General features: G+C 38.7%; 1 protein-coding gene across 3 annotated transcripts in view; it reads right to left on the bottom strand.

Moving 5' to 3' along the window:
- plxna2 (plexin A2) overlaps positions 1-23683 on the bottom strand; it is a 260056-nt gene extending 236373 nt beyond the window's left edge. Inside the window, exons 1-2 of one of the 3 annotated variants that reach the window (XM_082519545.1) lie at positions 1875-2192; positions 1733-1799 (exon numbers count right to left, since the gene is read on the bottom strand). The gene's annotated coding sequence lies outside the window, so the exon portion shown is untranslated. Of the gene's footprint in view, positions 1-1732; positions 2193-23610 lie in introns of those variants that run through there. The other 2 variants (XM_082519547.1, XM_082519544.1) reach the window with 2 other exon arrangements.
- Between the last annotated feature and the right edge of the window lie 2445 nt (positions 23684-26128).

Raw genomic sequence — 26128 nt, forward strand, 5'->3', positions numbered from 1 at the left:
CCAAGTTTTCCATAACACTAGGTACAAAAGTTTTAGGAGCACAAACAAGAACTTCAGTCTTCTCCTCATTTAGTTGAAGAAAGTTTCCAGCCATCCAACATCTAATGGAGTCTATGCACTTGTGCAAAATTTGTAGCTTGGAAACATCATGGGGCTTAAAGGAGATATATACCTGAATATCATCTGCATAGCAGTGATATGAAATGTCCTTAAAAGTGCTCAATAAGTGTTGAAGAGGAAGTAAATACAGTAAGAACAATAAAGGCCCCAAAACTGAACCTTGTGGCACACCATAGGCAAGAAAAGTAGAAGAGGAACTGTACTTAGAGGTAGCCACAGAAAAGGATCGTTCATGCAAATAGGATTCAAACCAGTCCAAAGCAGCCCCTGATATACCCATCCAGTCTCTCAGCCTATCTAGCAGAATATGATGGTCCACAGTATCAATGTCAGACATTTATACTTTGCAATTTCACTATGAGAAGGAAAGCATGTAGCACATTTTAATTTTTGTGTTGCTTAAGTAAATGCTGTAAGATTTAACTTTTTATATACCCTATATACCTAATTGGTTGGTCAAAATTTCTTTTTGTCAGCTGGACAGCAATAACAGCAAGGTCACATGTTATGCCACACTTGTGATGTGCCACTAGTAGTGAAAATGCAAGCTTGTTCCTCTATTATTGCCCTAAAATGCAATCAACATGACATTCACTGACCTATTCTGTAGAATGATGTAACACCTGCTTAGTATAGTAGGATTAAACTTATAGACTAGATTCGAGAGGAGTAAAATAAATTTGAGAGAATTGAGTGTTGAACAGCCGGCAGATTTATTACAATGTTACAGTGGTGCAATAACCCAATGTAAACAGCATAGAAAATTAACAGAAAATCAACAGAGAAGAGCGCTCTTTTGAAAATAACAACAAAATAAAATAAAATAAGTAGTCTCTTTAGACCTGACTCCTGATGAGCAGGATATTGGGAGTTCAACTGTTTCCCAGAGAAACAATCCGTATCAAGTAAGCAGTTTTTGTTCTTGCTTATCTGAAATCCTGCGATTCGAAGTAATTCAGACTGTAACTCTACTCCTGCATCCAGAACAGCTGGCCACACTGCTTTTGGATTCGCCAAGAGTTTTCACAGGGTCTGGATCGCCATCCATATCCAGAACCACTTCAGATCCAGGATCACAAAAAACCAGTCTGCACATACAGTACAGAGCAATAAACAAAATAGTTCTTAACAGTTTTTCTAAATAAAATGAGATCTCATAAAGTTTTCAAAATCAAGTACACTGTTGTTTTAACATTGTTCTGTCTCTATGAATTCCATTTGTATTGCTTTACAGCATTACAATCAATTGTATTTATATACCCCTTTTTAAGGCATATGTAATCACATCATGAAATGTTTGTAACGTAACTAGTTTTAAATAACTTATTTACATGTATTAACCTATAACTGAAATTACAAAGTGCAGGAAAGGCACTGGACAACATTTATGGCTAAAAGAAAAGTGCATCCTGCATTAGTTTTGCGCATTTGTGTAGATGCCCAATCAAATAGACAATAAAATAAAATACGACATTCCATTTCACACACAATTCAAGTACTCCGACTGGTTTTAGCTTTTTTTAGACAATACAGAATTCGCACTGTTGCAGTGTTTACCACATGTACAATTAGCATAAGTTTTCCTGCTAACTTATCATCTCTAGTAACTCACCGGAATTCCCAAGAAACAAATACACGCTCTGCCTGGTTGTGGTCGAGAGTAAAACACATAAAGGCCTCTGAAAAGTACATAACTTTAAGTTAGAGACTGTTGAAAATACTTTATAACACTTATTTTATACCAAAAGACTCACTGTGTAGCTTGTTAATTGCTCTCGGTGTCTTGCTCCGTTTTGCCTAGCTTAATGCAGCAACGTGCTTTTGTTGCATTCACTGAACTACAGAAAATCAAAGTGTGTTCAAGGGGTGTCGGAAATAATATTACCAGGTAAAAACAAGAAAATACTAGTAACCATGTCTATAGGGGTTACAATGAGCTTGAACAACAGATTGAACTCCTCCTGCAGACTATTGTAGTTCACAAATATGGTGCTTTACTTGAACTGGAAAAAACAGTTGCCTCTTAACATAATCAAGCTACTGACTGCATTCCACCTAATCTGAAAAATCATTGCCATGAGACAGGGATTAATTGAAAGCTTGTTGGATATATTTAAACAGTAAGTATTCAACTATCTATTTTACATTTATGTACATGTTAGGACATCCCTCTCAGGTTGTACCGGGGTGATTTGAAGACTGCTGCATTTTGAACAAATTCAGTCATCGAAACCAGGTCTTTGGACTCTGATATCGAGACGGGACTAAATGGCTTGTATCTTGTTTATTTATAACAGACAGCTCCCAAGCCAAATAGGCTATTGGATAACAAGAGTTCATACTTAATGATGAAGGCCCAGATAGCTACCTGCGGTAGTTTCTACTTCTAACAAAAAAATGAGACAATATAAGTAACTGTGGCTGTCATTTTGCTGTTTCACATTGATGGAAAAACATAATTGATTTTGTACAATTTCAAAAACGATTCTGGATCTTGAATTTGTAGAAAATGCTTTTGTTGAGGGCTATCTGCACGGGGCATCATTATTCCTCACCACATGCATTTCCCTCCAAAACCTTCTAGTGATCAATCCGCAATCATGTTATTATTATGGACCTATTTTCAACAATGGAACTAAGATTGAAGCTCCAGTGACTTGTTGAATGAAACCCTAATGGATAGCTGTGGGAAACTGCCACATAGACTGATTAATTAGTCCATCACTATGAGCTCTAAAGCCTCTCTTTCCATCTCATTAGAACAAAAGCCCCCACATCTTGGTTACAATACTTATTATCCTTTCAGAGTAGTGAAAAGTGATATTCTCTGCATGTACAATTACCTGATGATAAGGTTTAGTGTAGTATGTTGCTGCTATGGATGAAGATGACATTTTGCTCTTCTTCCTGCTGCACATCCCACAGTTATATTTTCACTCAATTTCAGTCCCTCCTGATTATTTGTCATCTCTTATTGTACCAGTGAGAGGGCTGGAAGCTGACCGGGTGTGAAAGGGCAATGGGTCTCAACAGCATGAGGCTATGATGGACTTTCATTTGTGTGAAGTGACCACATAAATGGCCAAACAAAAACAAACACCCTCATATGCTTATAACAGAAGAACTCTCGTGTGCAATTTGTAACATGATAAGAATCCCAATAAGTGCCTTTTATTATCACAGTCTAGCCAATCAAATGACCGTTTTCATTGTGCAAACACAATGTAGTGTAAATGGGTGTTATGTAAAATTTGTTCAATTCACAGAAGCAGAGTTTGAATATATATATAAAGGCATATAAAGAAATGAACGCTTGATTAATAATTTGGCACTGGAGGTTCAAAATCTCCAGTTATGTCTCCAAGTTCACAGTTAAATTGACCCTTTCAGAGAGTACTGGTGGAGCACTCATCTCACTGACATGCTCATGCATAAATAGTACAATTTATCTAACCTATGTGTATGTGTAATTTCTTTCCTTCCACTCTCTTGAGGATCAAAAATAAATAACCTTCTTCCTTTCTGTGTCAATGAGCATTTAATGGGATGCAGATAGGCAGGCTGTGACAGTAAAATACTATGCTGGAGAGCCGGAATGATGCCAGACTGGACCAGAAACATCTGTTCACATTATTAATGAATCAATTATATGTCACACATGTGCCAGGCCTGCAGGGGTAGAGGGGGAGGTGAGAGAAACTGAGTCTGAATATGCAGAGGATTTGGGCTCCCCACAGGGGCATGGGCTTCAGTTAGAGCCTTTACTCATGTTTCTCTCAATGATTCAACTAGTCAGGGCTAAAAGACAGTAAAAATAAAACTAAAGAACTCTTAAGCATACAATGGAAACTGTGCAGAAATTACCATGACTAGAGAGGAAAGATTAAAAACAACAACAACAACATAAGCACATGCCTAATTTCATTTCAGTACTCAGAGAAGAGTAAAAGAAAAAGTTCCTGAAGTTCTCAGAAAAAGAATACATCTGGCCTCACTGTATTACCTGTGTTATCTTCATGTTTGAAAAATATGAGCTGTTACCTCCCCAGTCTGTCATGTCTGCAGGCGCCCACACACATAATTGTACATCAACAGTGAGACAGGTAATACTTACTGTTTACCCGCTCCATGTGATTCATCATGCAAGCTACATGCAGGGATGCTGTCAGTGAGTATTTACATCATTAGAAAAGAGGCAAGGCCACATCCTCAATACTAAACATGGTGGCCACTGACTCTTAATGGGCTCCAGCATGTTTCATACCCCCCTAGAGAAAGAGGCTTGCCAGGGCAAATGAACTGTACATCGCAGTGCTCTCTAGGGCAGCAGCCGGTGAGGTAGATGGAGGGGAAAAAATGTAAGCAAGGACCGCATGTTTCTACTTTTGTGAAAATAGCTGTATTTTTTTTTTTCATTTATTGTATGAATATGCATTTTTGAACAATGCAATTATGCATTTATATTGTTCATGATAATTGTGGGAGTGTTTTTTTGTTTGTTTAGATATTGTGTGTATTCAGTTGACTCTGGGTTTGTTTGTCTGCTTGCAGCAGATGTGTTTCTGGGGCAGCTGCGCAAAACTGTCATAAGTGTTAAATAAACTCTGATGGGATTTAGCTTACATCAATGAGATGATGCTTTTACACTCTCATATCAACATTTAAGAAACAATCCAAAAAAATAGATACAAATCATAGTGAAAAAATATAAAATGTAGAAAGTAAAGAGCCATTTAAAATTCTGATGAGTAGGTGGAAGGCTGCAACGTCACCAGCAAGTAAGGGACAACCCTGTCACGGACTTTGGCTGTCTCCCTGGATTCAGTTTCTATGATTTTGTTCCATTTTAAAATGCTGCTCTTTCACAACTGTCACAAGTAGTTAGGTTCATCGGTGGAAACCCTGGACTGGCCTCATGCATGTTTGAAAGTGTTCTAAAAAAAAAGGAGCTTTTATTTAAATCTAGTGAGTATTTTATATTCATCATAATTAGTATTCCTGTGTTTTTTACATTATCAGGATCATATTGATGGATGGATGGTTTCCTGTCTCTCTATATAATTTATTTCAGGGAATCAGGAGTCTTGACACATGGAACCCATTATACTATCACTTTTATTACATCATTTTAATAAATGGAATTCTACTTACGTGGTATTTGTTGGATTAAATTTAGCAACTTTTACACGTCCCTCCACTTTCAGCAGATTAATGGGGGAACTACTGAGTTTTCTAACTTCTACAATACCTTTGACACTGCAGAACAGAAAAGAAATCAAATCGAACAAAGGTCAGGTCTTTCAAACCGCTTTTACCTCGCCCGAGTTCTGGATCGCTCAGCGCTTTTTCACAAAAGAACTGTCTTTTTACATTAAAATGAGTGACCCTCCTCTGTCATGCAAAGTTCCACACAGACCTATATTTTTGTTGATGCGGTTAGCGGTGCTTTAGGCAAAATGACAACTTGCTTTTTGACCAGAGCCGATGGCTTTTTTTCCCATTTTTGTTGAGACACAGGGGGGAAAAATTACTTCCAATTCAGTACCCATTTGTTGCCCTTCCAGTGATGTGTGACCCTGTTTTATTTGATTTCATTTGTTCACTTTCATCACTGTTATTCATTTTGATTTACTGGAATGGCCATGCAGAGAAGTTAGACATCAATTTGAGATGGCATTGAGAAACCCCAGTCATCATCTACTTATCTAGTTACTTCCTTTTATTCAGAGAAATAAAGACTTAGAGAATCTCTCAGTATTATGGAGAAAAACATGGTTTTGAGTATATTGTTTCGAATTGTTTTTAATCTGAATTGACTATAATTATCTGTTTTGTGGCACTTATGAAGCAATTTTATACACGTGGCTAATAAAGATTGTATTAAAGGGGTCATTATTCCATATATCCATCCCGCTTTAGAATGACCGAAGTGCTGCCAAGTAATCAGTCACTGTGACATTGTGATTAACAGCTGAGGCAGTTTGGGGGCAGAGGGCAGGACAGCTGGCATGGTCCACTGACCATCCAGCTAACAAGCACAGGGAATAATTTGTAATTTAACTTACCTTATAGGTTCTCTCTCTGCCCTTCACACTGCGAGCCCTCTGAAAACAAGGTGGAATTGTAGCTCATGTACTCTTACTCCTCATCAAGCAATTACTGACTGGCTCATCACCAAAGGAAAGGGGATTAGGCATGGAGGTAAAGCAAACCAGAGGGGAAGGGCAAATAGAAACAGTGAATCTCAGTGAATATCAGTGCATCTAATTTCTGCCTCTGAGAAAACGTGGTTCTCTCACTGCAGTCTAATTTCTCATCCCCCCAAATTAATCCTCAGAGAGCTGTCATATAATAATTACAAATCCCACCGATAATTATAATAGCCACACTAATCCCATTAGTTTAAAGAAAGCTGATGTAATGTGGAAGTATTTTGACGATTCTCCACTTGCACATGATCAACCAGTAACCAAAGAGAGCTGCCACTCTTTTCAGCTGCTTTAAGTTTGTTGGAAATGTACTTCTTCTCTCCGCTCCTCTTTTTAGGGTTTGCCATACCAGATCATCTGGCTCAATCTCATCCTATACACCAGTGACCATAAACATACATCAAAGCTTTATCAGGACTGTTTGAAGTCCAGAAAGAAGCAAGGAGCACTGACCTGTGTGGTTTCTACCTACACAATCATGAGACTCTAAATAACTTTGAAAATAGACAAGAAAGTGCCATAAAAGAGTACTGGAACATCTATAAAGTTTTCTTATTTGTAGTCATTATGAACACACACACAAAAAGATTGATTTTCAATAAATACAGTAAATTCTACAACCTTTAGTTAATGAGCAACTAAATCTTATAGGGAGACTGATGCATATTACTACTGAATGTGTTAATGTTTCATGTCCTCCAGCGTGGTGTAGCTTCCAGTGACAGCATAAATAATGAGATCTCACAGGCACTTACAACCTCGACACATCCTTTTTTTCTTCTCATCCATGTCATACATTCATGGTGTAGACATAAAGTGGTGGTTGTGGTACTTCAACATCTTAGCTAGTTACAGAAGAGGAAGTATAACCACCTTTTCAAACAGCTCAGCAAATATCACACAAACTATTCCAGTGTATTTTGTTACAAAATGTGTCTGTGAGATGAATATACAGTCGCTGGTTTTTCCTGGGAATGAAAATAGCATTAATGTGTGACCCTGATAAATAAATTTAAAAAAATGTAAGAACAGCAGAGGTAGATGGGATGTTATTTTTACATGTAAGGACTGCTCAGCAAATGGAATTTTATAGACTGGAAATTTAAACTGTACATGCAGTACACATACACATCTATACTATCTATGTCTTAATGCATGCACAGCAGTCCAGGTAAGGAAATTCCAAAAAGCTTACACTGTTCACTCATGAAATTGAGCTCACAGCCTATTGTTAGTCAGTGATACTTGTTTCATTCATTATTCAACTGTGCCGTTTATAAAACTGGGGAAACCTGCAGTCAGCTGAGACTAAAGACGTCATTGGATGAAAAAGTTCACTGAAAAAAACTTGCATTGAAAATGCTGCATCCAAATGAACAGAATATACTTCTTGGGATTTATACAAGATGTTTTGCTGAATTATGTTTTTGTGGAATAAACTGGAGTATACTAACTTTGTGCTATGTAAAGGATTACTTTGCAGTGTTGCGACGGTTTAAAGTTTATAGTGATATACCATGCTGGACTGATCACATCTATGGTTCATTACATCAAGGATGGCAAGCATCAACTTATATTTTAGGGGTTGATGCCAAGTTTCTTCCATTGAATTCTACTTTTAATTCTTTCTTTAGTGTCTAGGAGTTGGAAATCAGCCACAGACCTCATGTAATATCTGCTTGTATCCTGCTGAATTTGAGTGGCTAAATCAACAAAGAGCAGTGAATATCGCCACATCGATATCTCTTCAAACTACTAACCCCCTCTTAGAGTTCCACCATTCACTACTATTTAGTGAGGGATGATGAATAAAACGTATTTGTAATGGATCTAGAAAGGAAAGAAATGAAAAACAAGCATCCAATCATTTATCCCCAAAAGTGGAATAATGTTTGTGGTTGTGCAAATGCTTAAAAGATGAAAGATAACACATTAAGATAGATCATTAGCTTTATCTAAAAGTACTCCCACTGTTTTTCAGAAACATTGACCAGAAATGTCTTGTGATTAGGATAATAAACAAGCTGTATAATTTAGATCGCAATGAGAACAATTCATACCAGTGCAGGGAACCTTAATGTTTAGTACTTTAAAAGGCAGGGGGCTCAAATGCATTTTAAAGTTATTAAAGAGTTGCTGTGCTGGGATCCATGAGAGTAGAAAACCTAGAACTTTTTCTTCCAGACTCAGTGATAAAATTCAGAATTGAAGTCCCTAAAGTTAGTGGAAAATGTAACTACAGGGAGTGCGGAATTATTAGGCAAATGAGTATTTTGTCCACATCATCCTCTTCATGCATGTTGTCTTACTCCAAGCTGTATAGGCTCGAAAGCCTACTACCAATTAAGCATATTATAGGTGATGTGCATCTCTGTAATGAGAAGGGGTGTGGTCTAATGACATCAACACCCTATATCAGGTGTGCATAATTATTAGGCAACGTCCTTTCCTTTGGCAAAATGGGTCAAAAGAAGGACTTGACAGGCTCAGAAAAGTCAAAAATAGTGAGATATCCTGCAGAGGGATGCAGCAGTCTCAAAATTGCAAAGCTTCTGAAGCGTGATCATCGAACAATCAAGCGTTTCATTCAAAATAGTCAACAGGGTCGCAAGAAGCGTGTGGAAAAACCAAGGCGCAAAATAACTGCCCATGAACTGAGAAAAGTCAAGCGTGCAGCTGCCAAGATGCCACTTGCCACCAGTTTGGCCATATTTCAGAGCTGCAACATCACTGGAGTGCCCAAAAGCACAAGGTGTGCAATACTCAGAGACATGGCCAAGGTAAGAAAGGCTGAAAGACGACCACCACTGAACAAGACACACAAGCTGAAACGTCAAGACTGGGCCAAGAAATATCTCAAGACTGATTTTTCTAAGGTTTTATGGACTGATGAAATGAGAGTGAGTCTTGATGGGCCAGATGGATGGGCCCGTGGCTGGATTGGTAAAGGGCAGAGAGCTCCAGTCCGACTCAGACGCCAGCAAGGTGGAGGTGGCGTACTGGTTTGGGCTGGTATCATCAAAGATGAGCTTGTGGGGCCTTTTCGGGTTGAGGATGGAGTCAAGCTCAACTCCCAGTCCTACTGCCAGTTTCTGGAAGACACCTTCTTCAAGCAGTGGTACAGGAAGAAGTCTGCATCCTTCAAGAAAAACATGATTTTCATGCAGGACAATGCTCCATCACACGCGTCCAAGTACTCCACAGCGTGGCTGGCAAGAAAGGGTATAAAAGAAGAAAAACTAATGACATGGCCTCCTTGTTCATCTGATCTGAACCCCATTGAGAACCTGTGGTCCATCATCAAATGTGAGCTTTACAAGGAGGGAAAACAGTACACCTCTCTGAACAGTGTCTGGGTGTCATGATCTGCGGAGGCAGACCGTGCGGTGGTGTGTGTGGTGGACCCAGGTGCGAACACACGAGAGTAGACTGGAGTAAACTTAACTGAAAGTGAGCCTTTATTGTGGCTGGTGACAGGGAGTGCAGACAAGGCAGAAACGCAGTGACAAACTAAACTATGACTAAACTGGGAAAGTAAAACTAGGAAAAACTATGAAGACACAGGAAACCATAACTATGAATACTAAGACTGGCTGTGACAACATGGAGGGTGGGAACACAGACGACGCAACACAGACTACATGAAACACAGAGACTAAATACACATGAGGGATGATCAGGGGAAGTGGCCACACATGGGAGCACAGCTGACACACATGAACCTAACGACAGGACAGGAGAAGTGAAACTAAATACACTGACATTGAATACAGACTTTCAAAGTAAAACAGGAAACATGGAGATTAGACATGACATGAACTAAACATAACCACGCAGACATGACGCATGAACCAGGGAGATTTAGTACAGGGGGAGATGACATAAACAACTAAGGAACAAGACTAAACAGCAATCTAGAAATTAACTAGGTGAGCTAAACTAGGGCACAAATGAATACAAAAGATACATATAAGAACTCAAACACTGGGTCACAGACCCAGCCCATGACACTGGGAGGCTGTGGTTGCTGCTGCATGCAATGTTGATGGTGAACAGATCAAAACACTGACAGAATCCATGGATGGCAGGCTTTTGAGTGTCCTTGCAAAGAAAGGTGGCTATATTGGTCGCTGATTTGTTTTTGTTTTGTTTTTGAATGTCAGAAATGTATATTTGTGAATGTGGAGATGTTATATTGGTTTCACTGGTAAAAATAAGTAATTGAAATGGGTATATATTTGTTTTTTGTTAAGTTGCCTAATAATTATGCACAGTAATAGTTACCTGCACGCACAGATATCCCCCTAAAATAGCTAAAACTAAAAACAAACTAAGAACTACTTCCACAAACATTCAGCTTTGATATTAATGAGTTTTTTGGGTTCATTGAGAACATGGTTGTTGTTCAATAATAAAATTATTCCTCAAAAATACAACTTGCCTAATAATTTTGCACTCCCTGTATTTAACCTGATAAGGAATTTCTTTATTGTGTTAAAAAAAATACTCACAAAAAAGTAACGCAATTGTCGTATTTCTTTCAAGTGAAGAAAACATTCTTCCCCAGTGGATAGAGTGTCATCACTAGCAGAACAGTCTTGTCACTGATGCAGAGGGACACATGACCCCCACACCCGCATCTCAGACCAAGCTGATCCGACTGTACCAGATGGGAGTGACTTTGCCCCGCCCTTCTCTCTAGGCCTTGTCACACACAGCTGCTGGACAAAGCATCAGAAAGAGCGGGGGCAAGCCGGTGATCCCACAGGATAATCAGACATAGGGAGATAGGCCACCAGAGAGTGAAGTAAGACTCTGACCCCTACTGTTTATCTCCGTCACCCTTCTCTTCCTTGGTCCTTACTCCACGCTCTATAAATGATTTTAATTCTTAGGCACCAGAACTCTGCTGGGAGTGCTGAGGTGTCTGACATCCCTCAGGCTGTTCAAAGGTCGCTTGTGTAGCCTCCTACCCAGCAGCAAGGCTGTGAAAATAATATGTACAAACTTGGAGAAATTTTTATTCTGTTTCACTTTTTTGGTCTCATTTTCTCTCCAAGGTTCAGACTAGCACATGTAGAGTACTAGACAGTGGATAAGGTTGAACTCCTCCTAACTCTAAAGCGAGGGAGTTCATTTGAAGACTCAAGAGTCCTGTGCCCTGCAAGGCAGCAAAAGTAATTTCAGCTCCGAGCTTAATAACATTTCGGCTCCTCAAAGTCATTTTTTATACACCCCCCAATTCTGATAAATATTAACAAATGAATGAGAGTTAATGCTTCAAATTAAGTGTCTGTGACCAGTCATCATTAATAAGTTCTATGAGGTTTCTATCTTGGAAGCTCATTACAGTATTGTTCATAATTTATTACTGTTGACTCCCTAATGGCTTCTTAAAGGACTATTACACAAGCAATTTCTTTTTCTATAATAGCCACAAGTCAATCCACTTAAGAGGCTGGAGTGCCAAGAAAATTTTTAGAAATCCATTCAAGACTCGGTACTATAGAAAAAAAATAAAACAATAAATTATTTTAAAAATTACAGTAATTGAAGTAGACACTATATGCAGCCAGCAAAGAAGAGAAAAGGAAAAATAGGCAGGGAAAGAACACAGAGATTGCTCGTATATCTTGAAAATTAATAGAATTTAGAGATGCCTTGATAAAGCTCATTTTACTTAATATGAGATGGGTTTTTTTTAAAGTAGTACTTTTAAATGAATTGTAAATCCTTAGTGCTGTATTCTGCCCTTCCATAGCCAAGCCCTGGTTTGATCCCAGGAAGAGATTCAGATTTCTTGAAGGCTGCATCAGGTCAGGAAGGGCACCTGGTGTAAAAATGTGCCAAGTCAGACAAGGGCACAGCCAAGGTAGCTTGGACTACTCTGAGTACTGTATAATATCACCAGAAGCACAATGTTTGCCATTTCTGCTGATAGCAATTTAAAAGTTTTTTCTACAAACTAGTACGTCTGGACAGCACAAGTATAATTTATGTCTAAGTGTATTTGAAGAAAAAAGCTGAAAAAGCTTAACAATCCACCAATCAAAACCTGAATTGCAGGTTGGTTCTGAAAACTAACGTCACTCAAATCAGATTGTGATTTAAATATATATTTTTCTATGAACCTGCAGTCTTGTTTTCAAAGAGACAGATCATCCTGGATGTTTCAAAGTAGGATTATAAAGACATGCTGCAGAGAAAATCCAGTCTGTCCTGCTTTAGCCTTTGTCTGTCAACCTAGGAGAACTAGATCAAGTAGGGATGCGAAGGTGAACGTTTGCCCTTGCCTTCCCCATCAGGGAAAGAGAACGCCTTAGATAATGAGAGGGGATAAATGGCTTAGTGGAGCCAACTCCAAACTGAACAAATGACTGTTCAGTTTGTTTGCAGAGAGCTTTTTACATAATAAAGCACAGAGAGGAGCTCTATGCTCCTTTTGTGAAATAGATGGCATTTAAATGATATCATTCATCTGGGGATATCTTTTCAGAATACCCTCAAACTTTATTGAATATTTTTATTTTTATTTTGTTTAATTCTATTCATTATGAAACAGTACATCTCCACATGCTAATTTTCATGTTTTTCATATGAGTGACGTCCAGTGTTGGGGAGTAACGGAATACATGTACCGCCGTTACCTGTTTAAAATACAAAATATGAGTAACTGTATTCCGTTACAGTTACCGTTTAAAAAGGTGATATTCAGAATACAGTTACTTTGCTGAAATAAAGGGATTACACGGCGGTATTCTCCTGTTTCATATGTTCGGCTACACCCTCTCTATTTTTGGTTTCCACACCCCAAACAAAACACGTATTAAGAGGCTCTAATGCCTGTGTCTCAATCTCGCGGCCTATGTCACCCCTACTTGTGACCCGCATAACGACATGAAGAAATATTAAAAAAATTATTCACAAAAATGATTTAATATGAAGGCAATAGGCAGAGTTTTACAGGCATAGCCCTAAAGAATGTAGCCCCATGGGCGGTGTAGTCCGTGCTGCAGGGAGAATGGACTGCCATACTTGTTATGTGTTTGTGAGCGCCAGGGAGGGAAAAAAAGGATAGTTGAAAAGTACAAGTTGTCACCGACTAGAAACGGGAGATGGAAGCATGCAAACATAATAATAACCACTGCAGCCAAAAAGAGTGCCTGAAGTAAGCTATTAAGACTCGCCTGTACACTTTTTTCGTCGGTATTGGTATGGCGAGTAACCTTCAGTAAAAGTAATAATTCACACAGCAATAGAACATTCATGTAGTTGTAAAAAGTATGATAATATAATAGGTAATCCAAAGTATTCAGACTACGTAACGGAATACGTTACAAAATACATTTTGGGGTAATCTGTAATGGAATACATTTTAAAAGTAACCTTACCAACACTGGTGACGCCATCACGATCAGTAGCCATAAAAGCAGTGTGCAGCCATATTACTGGCTTTGTGAGACAGTACTTCTTAGTGCTTTTAGCTAGTTGCCCTATTTGAAATGGCAATGCTCATGCTGGTATTTAGCAAAGACATTTTTATTGTTGCAGCTGTAGAATTAGGATTTTTTTTTTGCCAAATTAAATTCAAAGTCGGATGGTGAATATTTTTGTGGCATGGGTTTGATTATTGACAATTCACATATTCAACAACCCTCAATCAGTCATTTCCATGGATCTCTGTAATGATCACCGGGAGGCAGAAAGAAAAATGTTTGGGCAGAAATAAAAATTGCTGCAGTCAGCACCCATGAAATCCCATAACATATTAGAGACAGCCAATATAGATTACATGTGGCTAAGAGAATTTTCATTTTCACGTGTTTGTCAAAGAACTCCCCCACAGACACAGCGTTGCTGGGTTTCAGAATCTCTTTACATTATCTGGCTCTTGTTATTTATAATTAACAAGGTTTGCCCGTCCCTTTCCACAAGAAACACTAACTGTAAGGTAAACAATGATGTGAGTGGAGGCAACAGTCTTCATAGGTTGCAAGAGATTTCAGGCACAGCTACCTCAGATTCTGACAACATAACTGATGAGCAGCAACCCAGTGCACTCAGACTAGTTTGTCATAAGTGACATCTTCATTTTGCCATCAGTTCCTTAACGAATAATGTGCTGTCCTTAACTAAGACATTTGAGGCATTGCTCAAGCATGCCAGCTCAGAGCAGACTCCACTGCTTACTCTATCCTGTAAGCTTCGGGCCTGAATTAGAAAATGACTCCACATGGGCTTCTCAGGGGAGAAGCAGATACTCAGGTCTGTCCTTGTTTAGAGACTTCCCATCCGCATAATGACTTTAGATTATTATTTTCATCTTTTTCACAGCCAGAGAAGGGACTGTGATTGAATCCAAATCAGCCTGTCAGATGGCTAAGCTAGAAAAGCCAATTGTATTTTAGCATCACACAGAGGAGAGCTGCATTCACTTACCAGGCAAATCAGAACCTTCAGGAGATTATAAATTGGAGAGAGCAATTGAGTCTGTAGCAGGATTTCCATTCCAGTTTAATTAGATCTCTAGCCTCTGATTGACTTTCTAATTTTTCAATTAACAATCAACATTAGGTTTTTTTTTTTTCTCCAGGACCACATTGCTTGCATTGTTTGCTAATCTGCTGAAATGAGAAAGGATACAGCCATAGCTGCAATGAGTAAAACAGGAAAACATCTGATAATCTTTCAGTGTCTTTAGGGTAATTATCAGTCACTCTGATTTATTAAATATATATTTTGGAGAGTCATGTGGGCCATGCACCACTAGCCAGCCATACATCAGTCATGAGCTCTTTTCGGCCACCTGAATGCATTGCTTATTGTGGTGTAAACACTGTCTCTCAATTAGCATCTCAGAAGTCATTAACACATGTTAATTAACTCATGACTATGGAACAGAAAGATTTTGATCATTAGTTTTCTGAAACTATAAATATGGGCAATTCTAAAGCATCTGTTGAAGACCCATTAAATTTCATCTTCGAACAACTCCAGTAAGAATCTGTTGGAAATTCTGACACAAAGACAAATTGATCTACTGAGATAAAGTTCGACCTCAGCTGTACAAAAGCCTCCACCTGGGCCAGAAGAGCCTCCTCCAGTTGAGTCAGCTGGAGCAGGGCACCTCCTATGGGACTGGAGGGCCAATTACACCACATAATAATTCATTGCAAGCCGGTAATGAAGTCCCCATCCTCATCAGATCCAATTAGAAAGAATGGATATTTGAAAGGGGAACAAAATGAAGAGGGAGGGGAAGAGAAACAGAGGAAATGGAAGTGGATAAAGAGTGCAAAGATATTTAGGATGACTGTGGAGAGAATTCCTCATCCCTGTCTCAGGATGCTCACATGAGTTTCCTATTAAAAAGACTGTAATTGATGTTTTCTTGAAACATGAACTTCTACTTCAAATTGCTTTGAGTTTGTGACAAAAAATATAGCACGTTAATTACATGAAATACATGTCATCTGTCCAAATGCCACCAAAAAGGAAAAAAATAGAAAGACAGAAAAGAAAGAAACACTGTTTAAGCTAAACCAAAAGTATTTCTTATACTACTTATTAGCTGTGGGAAATGTTGCTGGTTCACAGGGTAATGAAGGCACTGTATAATATTTCTTCTGATGGGGTGTTGCCGTCTCTTTGTGGCAAGCCACCCACAGGGAGTAATACATGCTTAACAACCCCCCACAAAGCTGGTCGGATGGCACTGCGAGGGAAAGGAAGAATAATTCTAATTAGATTGCTGAGCACTTGGGGTGATTTCAGGGCTGTTGACAGAAAAGACTTTACTGTGCTACATTCAAGGACATACAAATGGATTATGATCTCAGTGTGGACAAAACCATGCTAATACAGGGCAGAAGTGGAGCTGGGATGTATGAGTTAAAAGGAGGGAAGAAGATAAATCCCTCATTAGTCTGTTTGCATTTTGCTGGCCTGTGTTTGGTGAAGGTTTCAGCCCCACAGGGATTGAGGCGTTGAGGAGCAGACACAGGTGGTGTGATATCCCCAGGGAGCAGCAAATTCTGAAATAGCCCAATTTAAATATTTTGGCTATAATAGTTATGCCAATAATCATCCCGAAGTCACTAGGTCAGTCTAATCAACCCTTGGGGATAATATGCCTGTGCTCACAAGAAGCTAAAGGCAGTTTTCTCCACACAGATAATGTGCAGAGGCTTTCACATCATTTCGAGATAAGATAAGTTACCTTCATGTATTAAGTTAATAACTAGGAGGAACAGAACAAGGTCTATCTGATGTAAGCTTGGCCCCTGACGACACAAACTTTTTCTAAAACTTAGTTTGACTTCTTTCAGCTTCAGCCAAGTTATTAGTGCATCTCATTTTTCGTATTCTATTTTTTTCTTTGTCCTCCATTCTCCGCTTGACCTGGAAATCAATCTAGACCACCATCATTGAGGACATCCAAGTTTTCTTAATGCTATTCAGAGGAATAAGTAAAGGATGCAAGCAAGGTGTCTGTGAAGGTTCTCAGTCATCCAGGTCATCGTAGTCAAAGGAGCTTGCAAAGAAAAGCGTCTGGACTTCTTTAAGTTGCTTGAAGACGTTTCACCTCTCATCCGAGAAGCTTCTTCAGTTCTAAGGTCAAATGGTGGAGAGTCCCAGATATAAACCTAGTGGGAGTTTCCCCCCACAGAGGGACAAAAGGACCCCCTGATGATCCTCTAATCGCCTGAGCCAAGGTGTGAAACTGGGCGTGGGTCCCAATCAGCCAGAGTTTCGGGTGAGCTCATTGTGAAACCTGGCCCCACCTTATCATGCGAATTCCTGAGGTCAGCTGGCCCAGGATGTGAGTGGGCGTTAAGGCGTCTGGGAAGGGATCTGCAAGCAAGGGTACTGTGACGACACTGGCGAAATTAAATACAAAGCAACTATTTTCTCCGAGAGTGAATCATAAACATGACTTGAATAAAAAATGTACTATTTTGTATCTAATGCATTGTATGTTGAACCTTAATCTTAAAAGAAAAATACGCATCATATTATTGATTACTTTAAGTCCTATTTTGTTATTTTACAGTGTTCCCAAGCAGCTTCCAATAGATTACCACACTTGGCCTAGGTTGGTTTGTTGTCAAGTAGTATATACAGAGGAAAACTGGATTTGCAAGTCGAAACAATATAAAACTTAGACCAGTTCATCAAATACTTTCTCAATTTCAACGACTTAGACTTCCTTCAGGGGCCAATTTAAGGCCTGCTTCATTTAGAAAGCGATATTGCACAGCATTATTCATATACAGTAATTATATTGGAGCACTATAACATGACAGTAATTTGGGGAGGAGTGATGGTGATGTGTCCCAGTCATATCATTCTCAACAAACATATTCCCAGTTGGTCTAGTTAGAAGCTGGAAAACTGCCTTGAAGTAGTTACCTCATTGCAAATAACAGTAATAAGGTGGTGGAGATAAATAACTGTAGTGGCACAAAGGGTTCTAACTGTAAACAAAGCTATATATTACAGTAATGTTTCTATGTGGGATTGCCACACAAGCAGTGGGAATGCCCAAGTTGAGGTTATTAAAGGGTGAATATTGATCCTCCACCATGGTCGGTAATCAATGAAAAATTATTTGCAGCATTTGGTTTACATACTGGGCATTATGTGTAATTTTTAATCTTTTGCAGATTATGGGTTAGATGTTTAATACATTCAATCATTTCTCCTTGAGCTCTCTGTTTAAATAAATTATTGCATCACGACTGCTGAAACATGTAGGGAATCTTTGCATAAATCTTACTCATTTCATCTATTTTTCATATGAGTTAATTGGTTGTTATGGATGTGATTTTTTTTAGGTGATGCCTTATAAAAGTATGACAGTAATCCTCTCTGTACTCTTGAGAATCCTGTGATTACTTTCCTGAATTCATGGTTTCAAGGAGTTTTACATTCACTATGACTTTAGTATTTACTACTATTACTTTTGTTTGTAATGTGTCTTGGGAAACTGTGGGGTCATAGGAAGTGCAACAAACGTAACTACTTCTGCAGTGTCCAACTACAGCAGCTTAACTCTTTTGTTGCCTATACGAACTGTTGATGTGCCAAACTGCAACTATCAAACACAAACACTTATGTATCTGTATATCTCTTCTTCTTTGATGACACTTCTGAATTAAATTTAAATGGAAATTATCACCCATTTAGCTATTGTTTTGAACTGAAATTATTTTTTTAAAGTAGAAAATAAGATTAATTCATGTATTTTCATGGAAGAACAACACAAATTAAGAATAATGAAGCATGGATTTGTTATGTAATAAGAAATGTAAAAACAAGAGAGCAAACTAGATCTTAAATCAGGTAACCGCGGTTTTGTTTATATTAACAATATGTGTTCTCTTTTTACAGGAAAAATTTGCCTTGTATAAATCAATCCTACAAAGACTAAAACCTGTGTTAATTTTAATGTGAAAGATTTTGTACATAATTAAGAATAAAAGTGGTGGCTGGAGTCTAAAACATAAGCAAAGCTCTTTGTGTGCTTGTTATGTAAGTGTAGGTAACAACACAGCAGCATGTTGATGGTTCCCCAACAGGAACGTAAAATCCTTCTTTTTTTTTTAATCCATGTTTAAACTGAAATAGACCCAGAAACAGTTTTGAGGTGCAATTAGGAGGTCAGGGGTCAGTTCAGGTAAGACTCAAGTAATGTGTGTGGGTAAGCAATAGTATGTGCATGTAAAGGAGGGCATGTGCACATCTGTGTTGGTGTGTGTGTGTGTTAGGAACATAGATAGGACTACAAAGGGGTGCAGAAAGTACAGGAATTCAATGGTACTCCAAAAGTCAGAAATGTGATGTCCACCTCACATTTACCAGCAACTGCTTCCTGAAGTTCCACACAGAAAGGTTATTAATGACACACCTACACACGCACGCACGCACGCACGCACGCACGCGCACACACACACACACACACACACACGCACACGTATAAAAGCACTGCTTGTATAAATATGAATATATGAAGTTAATGATTGTTAAAATAAAACAGAACATTTTAATCGATTTCTTGTTTGCTCCCAAATCTACAACATGACCATATACAGAAAAGCTAGACATGGTATGCAAAAGAAAAAAGAAATAAATACACTAACAAAATGTTTCATAATTGTCAGTTTCATCATTTCAAAATTCTCCAAAACAAAATTTTCTTTGATTGATTCATATTAAGTTGATTAGGGTCAGATTTAGTGTGAACCCATCCTTCAACTCAAATGAGCCCGAAATATTTGAAGGGAGCATTTTGGGAAAGCACCACGAGGTAGAGGCTTTCCTTGGAGAAGGGGGCTTTGGTTTGTAACCAAATGTCGTAACACAGAAACCAACCAAGCCGTGGCGATTAAAGTCAACAAGAGCCACCCTGAAATTCTGCAACAGCCAAACTGGAAATTTTCATCCTGGAGCAGCTGCGAAGTTTGGATCCAGATACCTGCAACATTGGTAAATGGAACGGCTTTTTCCTCGACGGGAAAAAATAGAAAAGAGCAAAAAATAGAACAATAGAATAGATGAATGATTGAGGTCAATCCATCAATCGATGCCCACATGGATATAAAACAGAAAACATTATATTCAAATATATTTGGACACCTTGTCAATGGATTAGATTGGAATTATTTTAATGTTCTATGTTTGATCAGTTGTCATGACCTCTGGAATTAAAAATGTACAATTAACGTTATTCTAAATTAATTCAGGAATATATGTATTTGGTTAATTAGCAACCATGGCTAATTGTCTATTTGGTACAATTTTAGCAAGTACTTGGAAAGAGAGCTTTTCATCTACTGTATATCTGGCATTTTGAACAGGTATGTTCTAAATATTATTTGTTAAATATCCTAAATCCTAAATGATGTGGGGTGATTAGCTAACTCTGATATACACACAAATCATACAGGAAGTGTGGCAGTGTGCTTAATTGAAATCAGACCTAGTTTTATTCTTGAGATCATTTTCCTTCAGGTATACACGAAGGTCAACCGCTTCTCCAGCATCATTGCTCTAGTTCAATAACCAAATCTGCATGAGAGAATCTGTATCATCAGAGCATCTTTTTAATTACTAAAGATCAGCTAAATTGAACAAGTGACACATTGCAAGTAAAATATTTACAGCATGGCCATGTTTGCCAGTTCAACACTTCAGGTCCAACACTTGATGTTTCCAGAGACTGTAAAAAAGACCGGAGGTGACAACAAACCCAACAATGAGTAGTAAAAGGTTAGAGAGGGATGCTGCTGTTTCTGCCAGCTCTGAATAGATCACACCTCGCTTTTAGCCATCTGACCTTTGAAATACTCAGGGAAGTTTCAGTCATGCGATGAGGATGCCTACATCTATTTTATGATCTACCAAAATATTTCTACTGGGTGTCCTGCTGAAGCTCTCATCAAGGTGTGCCTCTAATTTGAATGCTTAACAGGAAACATCTGCCTGGAGTCAGGAAGATTCATCTCGCTGTCATTTTCTATCTCGCACAGCATCCAGTCCTCCCTTCATCCTCTCAAAGTGGGAGGGAGGTGGAGAAAAAAAAAATTAAAAAACAACAAATATTAATGAGGTGTTACACTGAGAAATAACGATGTGTGCACTCCCTGATAGCATCTGTACTTCCTTAATGGCTTGCGCAATTATGTGGGCTTCCATTAATATCAAGGCTGGAACTGTCACCACTAAGGGCTTCACTTCAATCACTGCTGTGCCTCTACTGCTTGCCTCTGTAAGTACACAGGAAAGAAGTATATGTGAAATATAGCTGCTGTGCCTGGCTATTAAGTCGTTTAAATAGCTGCTGGGGGACATGGCCAGCAGTGGTACCAACAGATATTCATAATAAAAAAATGAATTAAATATACTGTAATGTTCTGAAACATCTTGGGGCCCATCTATTATTGGATCTGGTGAGTTCTGCACAGCAAAAAACAAGACATACAAAATTCAGGCAGTAATGAGGACCTATGGGAGCATGCAGCTTTAGGTTTTAGATAGTATGAGTGCATTTATTACCTAAAGCTCTTTTTGAAATAAAAAAAATCAAGGGAAGAGAGACAGATGTAGATATCTTTTATCTTTTATGACAACTAAGTGGCATCACTCTAAAGGTAAACAGTTTATAAAAACAAACTTAAAGCACTAGAGGCCACATGTCACAGAGTGATCGGGACTTTTTTCTGTACATGTTAATTCAAACAACATGATGGTGGCTTGTGCAGTTACATATAATCAGGCTAATAATACTGTTTCCTTTTACTCAGTTTACTCCAGTTTTCACTGCCTTAAGGCATTCTAAAGCTACACTGTTTTTTTATCACCTGTGTTAAGCACATTGAGTTTACACATAATGAAATGTGCCAAATAAATGAAATTGCCATTGCTGTTGGGTTACTGACTCAAGCAGCCTTTACATGGAGCAACTTGCTAAAACGTTTTCAAATAAACAAGATCCTTATAAGTTAATTTCCATAAATACAAACAAACAGACAAATAAATAAGCAGTATTTGCAAAAAGGAGGATAAATCAAATAAATGGGCTGGAAGAGTCTGTTGACATATTCATGTGTAGCCCCCAGGAGCAGCTGTTGTACTATCAAGCAGGTTTGGGGCTTTTACTCAGCTGGCACCAACAAAAAAGCCAACCCTTCATCATTCAGGGAGTCAAATACTGCCATTCTGTTAAAGCTGCTTTAGATGCTGAACGCTGTCCTTTGGCATCTGTGCCACTCCTGGTTGAAAGAGCCCCAACATCCACATAGGGAGGCGGGGTGTTTCAATTACTGTTAGGTTTTGCTTCCCTTTGCCTGGTTGACCCCATGAGGGCTAAGTCATCAACAGTATTTTTTGTTTGTCTTTTTTAGAATTTATTCTTCCAAGTACTGTTATGGAGTAGACAAAAAGTATAATTGATGGATTTCAAAAGTCATGTTTTGTTTTTCTCTTTGGCTACATCACTGGGGTCATCACAGATTATGACTGGGACCTGCTTGGTTAGGTTTGCTAAAAGAGTTAGAATACTTTAAAAAAAAAGTGGTTTTTGGCACAATTTCACCTACTTCCATGGTCCATGCAGTAGGGCTGGGCCATATCATACCGTTCACAGTAATACCGGTATAATGTCGGGCAACGATAAGAAAATTAAATATTGCGATAGAATATGGGTAAAACACGCATGCGCAGTACCTTTGTTTTCATACGTACGTGGCGCAAAAATGAGAAGGGCGAAAGCGGATCGTTGAATGAAATGGATGAACCAGAATTGGTTTGTAAAAATGCTGCAACTTTAGTGGTGTGGAAAATACGGCACACTTAAAATAAATCCTTTGATTTTTCTGAAAATCGACAGTGCCGCTTATAATCCCGTGTGCCTTATGTAGGAATTCTGGTTGTTTTAACTGACCTTGAAACAATTTTATGTGGTACACGGCGCTCGAAAATCTGTCAAATGTTTTAGTACAACTTTGCTAAGCTGGCTTTCATCATTATATTATTAAAAATAGGATAGGATAGATTTAGAGTAGAAAAATTACAAAACAACCAATCATATATATCCACATACACATCTACCAGTGAGGCACCAACAATGAGCAGGGCTGATCATGTTATATAGAGTCATTCATTGTCTCTGGTAAGAAGTGTCCACCTGCTTTGAGCAGGAGCTGAAACAGCCGTAAGTTCAGGAAGTGCAACTAAGGCTGTTCTCCCCCACCAAATGTCAAACAAATCTATTTAAGATTTACTTCCAAAGTAATATAAACGATTTGAATAAATGAGTTTAGTTCACTTCACTTTTATCTAAATAGCGCCAAATCACAACAACAGTTGCCTTATGATGCTGTATATTGTAAGGCCAAGACCCAAAATAATACAAAGGAAACAGAAAAAACTCCAACAATCACATGGCCCCCCAGTGAGCAAGCGCACTGGCGACAGTGAGAAGGAAAAACTCCCTTTTAATGGGAAGAAGCCTCCAGCAGAACCAGGCTCAGGGAGGGGCGGTGTGATGGCAAGCCACACAGAGTAAACGCCACACCTCACCATTAGTTGCTTCACTTTAGTTTGCTTTGCAGTCAACTTTAAATATATCTGACTTATTGTCCAATATTATTTCTTTATTAAATTTATTTATTTTTTCATCACACCTTCCAATGTTTATATGGCGTGCACACATATTAACACTACAAGGTTAAAGTTCTGTTTTATGTTATATTAATCAATCTTTCTTTGCTTGAGTTACCTGGGGTTTGGCTTCTCCTTCCTGGTTGGCAAAAGGTGTGGCAAAGGGCTGGGGGAGCTGTAGTACTGCTGACAGCTTCACTGGATGAAACCACATGCTTCATTGCCTGGGGGGTGTTTCAAGTTTCTTTAATTGTTTTGTAGTAGTTGGTTATATGGCAGCCATGCTTTCCCCTTTGTGTGACATTTGGTTTAGCTAAGCCAGTATTTAAGTTCCCTCGTGTGTCATTTCAGCAGGTTAGTTTGTCTTATGGTTGTTTGAGGTTTGGTTAATTGTTATCTTGAGTTTAGTTTATTGAGTTGACCTCTTTTATTGGCTGCCTGTTTAGGTTTTTTGTCTTTGTTAAGTATCTTTTTATATTTTGGGGTCAATAAAACCCCCTTTTTTTTTTTTTAAATTAAACACCTGTGTGCTTTATGCCTTACTGCTTGGTCCCTGACAAATGGCGATCTGCCACATCCGGTTGGGGTGACGGGAGGAAGACAGGACAATATTGTCATAAGATTTTAAATAAAAAAAATAAACATGTTTTTCTTCTTTTCTTGAAAAAGCAAAACGCACGTGCAGTAGAAGGTATAAGTTAAATAAAATACATTAACCAGTACATGTGCTGGGAATGAGAAAAGGACTGTATAGCTGATCTAAGCCAAGTATGAGCTCGAGTTCTTTCATGGTCTGTCCCAGTAAAGAAATCAGATACACCTTTACTATCTTCGACCAACAAATACGTTCTTCCCGTTTTTATGTGGCTGTCAATTCATGTTAGTACAACTTGCCGTCATGTTATAGATGCCTTAACAGGGCCCCACAGCTTTAACTACATTGGCTTTCTCATTTGTCGTAATTGCTTAAAATCTCAATGTGTAGTATGCTAATGGAATTGTCAGCAAAGCGGATTTCACGGGTTTTTCTTGATAGTCCTTTTAAGTGCTTGTGGAAATCTCCAGTTCTTAAAACTCTACCTTAACCATTTCACTCATATGAGCACTACCTTCAAAGATAAATGCAAAGACAAAAAATATTCAAATTAAAAGTACAGCTTTCCTGTTTGTTTGTTTTTGCTGTTGCAAAAAAAAAAACACCTGCTTTGGAAAACTATCAGCTGAAAGGTGAAATATGTATGCACTGTACGACAACTGCAAACTACACAAATCATTGCTACAATAATGTTTTGAAAAGTCACCTCACTAATATCTGTTGAGAATGAGAATGCAGTTATTGTTTTATTAAAACAAGTTGCCCACTATTAGGATATATTTTTTATTATTTTATCATCTCAAAGTGTAAAAGTCTTCTTATTACGTAAAGGAAAGAACACCTACATGAATATAAATGTTAGCAAACAGAGCAGTTTCTCTTCATTTACACCAGTGGTTTTGGTGTTATTCTATAAAACCTTCTGTCTACCAAAGGCACTGCTATTAAATCATAGATTCAATTCACCTGAGCAGGAGAACTGAATCTGTGAAAATAATGAAAGCTATTTTTCATTAAAACTAATTTTTAGGTGATAATTGAAAAACTGTTTTCCCACAGATATATCAGATCAGATATGACCGATCACACTGGGATGGAGGTTTTTTTTGTTTTGTTTTTTACTGTTGCTCCAATGTACAATTGGTGATGATTAATTCTTTTTTTTTTTTTTTTTTTTTTGGCCTGTCCCGTTTGGCTCTTTTGCCATCAGAATTGTTGTCTAAAGGCAAAGAAAGATGCCCAACGGATTTACTTTACCAAACTGACCATCCCAGCCTTGCCGTAATGGTCCATTTGATTCACCTTTTATTGTTTATTTTATTTTCACTTACTGAATACGGGACAGACTTGACTGGGGGAAAGAAGGGGAGAAAGAAAGAGGGAAAGAGAAACAGCTGAGAAGAGGGACGGGGGAGAAGGGCAAAAGCCAAAAACCAACAGAACGGGCAGAGAAAAAAAAATGCATATATCAATCACCTGGGTCACCTGCTGAGAAAGAAAAAAGAAAGCAAGCAGAAGAGAACAAGAGTAATAGAATAAACAACATCACAATGATATATGGGAATATGACAGTAAATACTAAATGTTAAACATTATTGTGCAGCACATAAGATCAACAGAACACAGTGTGCTTTGAGGTAGGAGCCAAAAAGGGTGTAGTTTGTGGGTGTGATCACCCGTGTGTACACCTGTGAGCATGGACGCGCTTGTTTTTTGTTTTTTTTTAAAAGGTTCCTTCATGTAATAATCTGCTAGAGGGTGTGGGGGGGCCACAGCCCCGTCCTCCAGGGCGTGAAGCAGGTGTGGAGGAGATCAAAACTCCAGACATCCAGAGGCCCGCAGAACACAAGAGACCAAGGAAGACCAACAGAGGGGCAGCCGCGCCACTGTCCCAGAAAGAGCTGAGGAGAGTCCCAGATGAGGGCTCACTCAGCAGCCGCGGAGCAGAAGCCAGGGGGAGTTGCAGTGACGCGCCCGTGAGCTCCGCCGGCAGCCAGCTGCGCCTGAGTGACCGAGCCCCAGGCCGAGAGGCCGGGGGCAC

Source organism: Aulonocara stuartgranti (genome assembly GCF_965226115.1).
Source record: "Aulonocara stuartgranti genome assembly, chromosome: 20".
Taxonomy (NCBI): domain Eukaryota; kingdom Metazoa; phylum Chordata; class Actinopteri; order Cichliformes; family Cichlidae; genus Aulonocara; species Aulonocara stuartgranti.